We start from the raw sequence: 7,265 nt of genomic DNA, 5'->3' as shown, positions 1-7,265 counted from the left end.
ATCATCGCGGCTTCGCCGAATGACAGCGGCGGAGCTGCGAGACCCCACCAAGAAGATGGATGCAGCGGACTACAGGGGACAGCAGCGACTTCGCTGGCTCCTGTGTCAGGTAAGTGACACATAATGGACTACTATGCGATGCGATGCGATGCGATGCGATGCATAGTAGTCCATTATGATTTGCCTTTGCAGGGAATGAAAGAGGAAGTAAACTCATCAGGGTTTACTTCCTCTTTAACCCTCTTGGACATGGAGGTCACCTCAGCTTCACAGGTTGCCACTGGAGTCCTCTTCCCCTCCCCCATGATGACATCACAGAGGTGGTGGATGTTGGAGACCTTGCGCTCCTCCTTTTGAGGATGTCCCACAGATGATCAATAGGATTTAGGTCTGGAGACATGCTTGGCCAGTCCATCACCTCAGCTTCTTTAGCGAGGCAGTGGTCACAATCTACTGCCATGCAAATTGGATGCAGGGAAATCCACATCCAATTAGCATAGGTGTGAACCCAGCCTCAATGTCAGTACCCAGTTATATTCTGTACATTTAATGAAGAATCCAGGCCTTTTTTAAAGCAATCTACTGAGCTGGCCAGAACCACCTTTGGAGGGAGTCTATTCCACATCTTCACAGCTCTTACTGTGAAGAAACCTTTCCGTATTTGAAGATTAAATCTTTTTTCCTCCAGATGTAAAGAGTGCCCCCTTGTCCTCTGTGATGACCATAAAGGGGTTGTAAAGGTTCATGTTTTTTCACCTTAATGCATCGTAGGCATTAAGGTGAAAACACACCCGGCAGTCATGGCCCCCTTAGCCCCCCCCCGTTTTACTTACCTGAGCCCCTTCATTCAGCAGGCGGGGACGCACTGTCTCTCTCCCCACAGGCTTCCAGCTCTTGATTGGATAGATTGATAGCAGCACAGCTGTTGGCTCCCGCTGCTGTCAAATCCGATGATGCTGGCATCAGGGGTGGGGCTGAGTCCTGCATTCGGCCTCTATGGCCACCGAATGCATGTCTGCAAGGGGGTTATCTGATGTGGGGAGGAGCTGCGAAAGCCACCGGGGTACACTAGAAGAGCAGGTTCGGGGCCACTCTGTGCAAAAAGAGCTGCACAGTGGAGGTAAGTATAACATGTTTGTTATTTAAAGAAAAGTTGCCCTTACAATCACTTTAAAGTGAATAACTCAACACCAAGTTTACCATATGGATCCCTTATGTATTTATACATGGAGATCATATCCCCCTTATGTATTTATGCATAGAGATCATATCCCCCTTATGTATTTATACATGGAGATCATATCCCCCTTATGTATTTATACATGGAGATCATATCCCCCTTATGTATTTATACATGGAGATCATATCCCCCTTATGTATTTTTACATGGAGATCATACCCCCCCTTATATATTTATACGTGGTGATCATATCCCACCTTATGTATTTATACATGGAGACCATATCCCACCTTATGTATTTATACATGGAGATCTTATCCCCCCTTATGTATTTATATAGAGTGATTATATCCCCCCTTATGTATTTATATAGAGTGATTATATCCCCCCTTATGTATTTATACATGGTGATCATATCCCCCTTATGTATTTATATATGAAGATCATATCCCTCCTTATGTATTTATACATGGAGATAATATCCCCTCTTGTGCATTTATACACAGTGATCATATCCCCCCTTGTGCATTTATACATGGAGATCATATCCCCCCTTATATATTTATACGTGGTGATCATATCCCCCTTATGTATTTATACATGGAGACCATATCCCACCTTATGTATTTATACATGGAGATCATATCCCCCCTTATGTATTTATATAGAGTGATTATATCCCCCTTATGTATTTATACATGGTGATCATATCCCCCTTATGTATTTATATATGGAGATCATATCCCCCCTTATGTATTTATATAGAGTGATTATATCCCCCTTATGTATTTATACATGGTGATCATATCCCCCTTATGTATTTATATATGGAGATCATATCCCCCCTTATGTATTTATATATGGAGATCATATCCCCCCTTATGTATTTATACATGGTGATCATATCCCCCCTTGTGCATTTATACATGGAGATCATATCCCCCTTATGTATTTATACGTGGTGATCATATCCCCCTTATGTATTTTTACATGGTGATCCTATCCCCTTTATGTATTTATACATGGTGATCATATCCCCCCTTGTGCATTTATACATGGAGATCATATCCCCCTTATGTATTTATACGTGGTGATCATATCCCCCTTATGTATTTTTACATGGTGATCATATCCCCCTTATGTATTTTTACATGGTGATCATATCCCCCTTATGTATTTATATAGGGTGATTATATCCCCCTTATATATTTATACATGGAGATTATATCCCCCTTATGTATTTATACATGGAGACCATATCCCCCCCTTATGTATTTATACATGGTGATCATACCCCCCTTATGTATTTATATAGGGCGATTATATCCCCCCTTATATATTTATACATGGAGATCATACCCCCCTTATATATTTATACATGGAGATCATATCCCCCTTATATATTTATACATGGAGATTATATCCCCCCTTATGTATTTATACATGGTGATCAAATCCCCCTTATGTATTTATATAGGGTCATTATATCCCCCCCTTATATATTTATACATGGTGATCATATCCCCCCTTATGTTTTTATACATTGAGATCATATCCCCCTTATGTATTTATATAGGGTGATTATATCCCCCCTTATGTATTTATACATGGTGATCATATCCCCCTTGTGCATTTATACATGGAGATAACATCCCTCCTTATGTATTTATACATGGAGATCATATCCCCCTTATGTATTTATACGTGGTGATGATCATATCCCCCGTATGTATTTTTACATGGTGATCATATCCCCCTTATGTATTTATACATGGAGATCATATCCCCCTTATGTATTTATACATGGAGATCATATCCCCCTTATGTATTTATACATGGTGATCATATCCCCCGTATGTATTTTTACATGGTGATTATATCCCCCTTATATATTTATACATGGAGATTATATCCCCCTTATGTATTTATACATGGTGATCATATCCCCCTTATGTATTTATATAGGGTGATTATACCCCCCCTTATATATTTATACATGGAGATCATATCCCCCTTATGTATTTATACATGGAGATTATATCCCCCCTTATGTATTTATACATGGAGATTATATCCCCCCTTATGTATTTATACATGGAGATTATATCCCCCTTTATGTATTTATACATGGAGATTATATCCCCCCTTATGTATTTATACATGGAGACCATATCCCCCCTTATGTATTTATACATGGTGATCATACCCCCCCTTATGTTTTTATACATGGAGATCATATCCCCCTTAAAGCGGAAGTTCTGCCTTTTTATTTTTATTTTTAAAAGTCAGCAGCTACAAATACTGCAGCTGCTGACTTTTAAAATAAGGACACTTACCCGCCCAGCGGGCCCGCGATGTTGGCACCCAAAGCCGATCTCTCGATCGTCTCTCTGGTGCTGCCGCCGCAATCTTGGGTATGGGAATCAGGAAGTGGAGCCGTTTGGCTTCACTTCCTGGTTCCCTACTGCGCATGCGCGAGTCGCACTGCGCAATAAGGATGGTCCCTGCTGTCTCTGGGATCCGTGTGTTTCCCAGGGGACAGCGGGGGACCCGCAGGAAGTGGCGTAATCGAGTTAGTGCCAAAGAGCTCAGTTTTGGTCTCACCTGAGCACAGCACTTTGCCCCGATCCTTCTCTGAATTATTTAGATGTTCATTGGCAAACTTCAGATGAGCCTGTACATGTGTACATGTGCCTTCTTGAGGAGGGGGACCTTGCGGGGGCGGCAGGATTTCAATCCGTGGCGGTGTATTATGTTACCAATGGTTTGTTCGGTGACTGTGGTCTCAACTGCCTTGAGATCATTCACAACAAGCTCCTCCCGTGTAGTTCTGGGCGGATCCCTCACTTTTCTCATGATCATCCTCACCCCATGAGGAGAAATCTTGCATGGAGCTCCAGACCGAGGGCGATTGATGTGACTTATTTTGTATTTCTTTTATCTGTGAATAATCGCCCCAACAGTTGTCTCCTTCTCACCAAGCTTCCTACTGATGGCCTTGTAGCCCATTCCAGCCTTGTGCGGGTCTACAGTCTTGTCCCCGATGTCCTCTGACAGCTCTTTGGTGTTGCCCATGATGGGGAGGTTTGAATGGAAGAGATTCTGTGGACGGGTGTCTTTTATACACATAACAAGTTGTCGTTAGGAGCGCCTTCTTTTTTTTTATCGTATAACTCTTTATTCAAAGATTTTTTAAATGATAACCAAACATGTAAAGAAATGGCAAAAAAATAAATAAAACAATTTTCATAAAAAAAAAAAAAAAGTCATAACCAGTTTTGCTAAGCATATATAACAAATAAGCTAACATTGACACATGTTAAATTCATAAAAACTAAAGATAGGAGGTAAATACAGATGATAAATTAATATTCCACCATAGTGAAAATTCATTATCAAGTCAAATAGTAACCTCCAGAGTATGTGTAAGCCCTTGTACACACGGGTCGGACATTCTGACAACCAAATCCGTTGGATTTTGTCTGACGGATTTTGTCCGAAACTGTTGCATACACACGGTCGGACAAAGTTGTCCGAAAATCCGATCGTACTTAACGTGATGACATTATTTAGTTAGGGCGGGTCTACGTTCATGCTAGTAGCCAATAGCTTTGGTCTAGGACTTTGATCTGAGCATGCGTGGCACTTTGTCCGATCGGAATTCTCTACACATGATCGGATCATGTTGTCAGAAAATGTTATAGCCCAGCTCGAAATCTTGGTCCGTCGGATACTCCGATGGAAACAGTCCGATGGAGCCCACACACTGTCGGATTATCCGACAACGCAGTCTTATCGGACATTGTCCATCGGAATGTCCGACCGTGTGTAGAAGGGCTTATATGCGACAATTACAACAATTGTTAACCTGTATTACATATACCTTGACTTAACTATTTTAGAAGGAAAAACCTTTCTCCTGAGCCCAACAATGGGGGTCCGGAGACAAAATCTACAAAAAAAAAAAAAAAAAAAAGGGGGGGCCCCAACTGACTAGCTCCCCACCCCTCCTGCCCTCCCAGGGTTCCCCCATCAGAGCCTGGCTTTATAGATCCACATTCCTAACCTAGACAGAAATGCAATCAACATACTGGGGTGTACTCGAAAAGGTCGTCCATGGCCGCTAGGTATCCCTAAACTCCTCCTCTCTACCATAGAGAGACGCTGTCATAAACTCCATTGTCCTAATTTCGTCTATCCTAGAGAACCAATGTTTCAGAGAAGGTGTATTCGTGGACCTCCACATGTCTGGGATACAAGCCCGGGCAGCATTCAGGATTTGCGCTAACAACGTCTTTTTATAGTGGTGAAGGGGTTGTTCATTTAAATGCAGTAGATAGCCCAAAGGGTCCGAGCCAAGGTCAGCTAATGTCAGTTGTTTAATCATCTTCCCCACGTCCTTCCAAAATGACGTAATTAAAGGGCACAGGCAGAAAATGGGAAGTAATGTCCCCGTCTCTTTATTACAACGCCAACATAACTTAGAAGTTTGTGGATAAAGTTTGTTCATTAAGGCAGGAACCCTATACCACCTAACCTATAGCTTATATTCCTGTTCTTGAAAGCGGCTTGCTATGGAAGATTTATGAGTCGGTAAAATAATCCTGTTAATTTGCGGGCTTGAATCTGAAGGTCCTCTTCCCAGCTTCGTATATACAAAGGAATTTGGCCTTCTGGAGGCTGAATAATCTGTTTATACAGAAGTGACAACATGTGCGGTACATGTTCCCCTTCCATACATAGACGCTCAAAGGGTGTCAAAGGCCTTACATATAGTTCTGCATCTGGTATAGACCTTAAAAAATGTGACCATCGAAAAGGCAAACCGAGGGCTCACGGGAGGCTGTGAAAGAGTGGAGAGATCCAACAAAGACATCCCAACCCTGTTGGATAACAAAATGCATGCATCTAGTTCTACCTAGTCCTATCAACCCCCAAAGCTGTTTATTATCAAGCCATGAAGTCTGGGTTCTGGTTCACCGGCGTTAATGGGGATGGATAGGGGGAAAGGCCTTTTGTTGAAAATATATGAGTAAGAACTGCAATAGTAGCCCTGATACTAGGATGCCTCTTCAATCCCTGATAATATTTATGAGCGACCCATTGGAGTGTAGACAAAATAATCGATGAGGCATGTTGTTCCCTCCCGCCCGCAGACCCCGACAACTAATGGCCAGGGTTGTCGGGAAGAGGCCTTTGTCCTCATCAGCATGGGGACAAGGTGCTTTGGGGGGGGGGGGCGCAGGGCGCACCTCTTCCCCCAAAGCACCCACCCCCCATGTTGAGGGCATGTAGCCTGGTACGGTTCAGGAGGGGGTGGGGTCGCTCGCTCGTCCCCACCCCCTTTCCTGCCGGCCAAGCTGCGTGGTCTGGTATGGACCTTGGGGGGACCCCCACACCGTTTTTTCGGCATAGGGGGTCCCCCTTTTAAATCCATACCAGGCGACGGGGCTCGCAAGGTGTCAATCTCGCCGATAAAAACGGCAAGATTGACTTCCTTTTCTAGTTCCGTCATCATCGGACTTTAGTCCGTGTGTGGGCAAGTCCATTCATTTGGAAGTCCGTTGAAAGTCCATCAGGAAGACCGTCTTACCTAGTCTGCCGGAAAGTCCGGTCATGTGTGGGCAAGTCCGTTCTTTCGGAAAGTCCGTCAGAACTCCGCCGAAATTCCGTCGGACCTAGCCTGCTGGAAAGTCCGGTCCTGTGTACACGGCATAAGAGTAGATTGTAAAAGGCTGTGAAAGAAAAGGCAGACCAAGAAAAGGCAGACCAAGCACTCACGGGAGGCTGTGAAAGAGTGGAGAGATCCAACAAAGACATCCAACCCTGTTGGATAACAAAATGCATGCATCTAGTTCTACCTAGTCCTATCAACCCCCAAAGCTGTTTATTATCAAGCCATGAAGTCTGGGTTCTGGATCACCGGCGTTAATGGGGATGGATAGGGGGAAAGGCCTTTTGTTGAAAATATATGAGTAAGAACTGCAATAGTAGCCCCGATACTAGGATGCCTCTTCAATCCCTGATAATATTTATGAGCGACCCATTGGAGTGTAGACAAAATAATCGATGAGGCATGTTGTTC

At 43.4% G+C, this 7,265-nt stretch overlaps 1 protein-coding gene across 1 annotated transcript in view; it reads left to right on the top strand.

Moving 5' to 3' along the window:
* FRMD5 (FERM domain containing 5) overlaps positions 1-7,265 on the top strand; it is a 198,885-nt gene that overhangs the window by 2,566 nt on the left and 189,054 nt on the right. The window lies entirely within an intron of this gene.

Source organism: Lithobates pipiens, unplaced genomic scaffold, assembly GCF_037356315.1.
Source record: "Lithobates pipiens isolate NorthernLeopardFrog02 unplaced genomic scaffold, aLitPip1_a1.2 Scaffold_8, whole genome shotgun sequence".
Taxonomy (NCBI): domain Eukaryota; kingdom Metazoa; phylum Chordata; class Amphibia; order Anura; family Ranidae; genus Lithobates; species Lithobates pipiens.
Note: the sequence above shows the minus strand (reverse complement) of the source record. Positions and strands in the feature narration are given on the sequence as shown.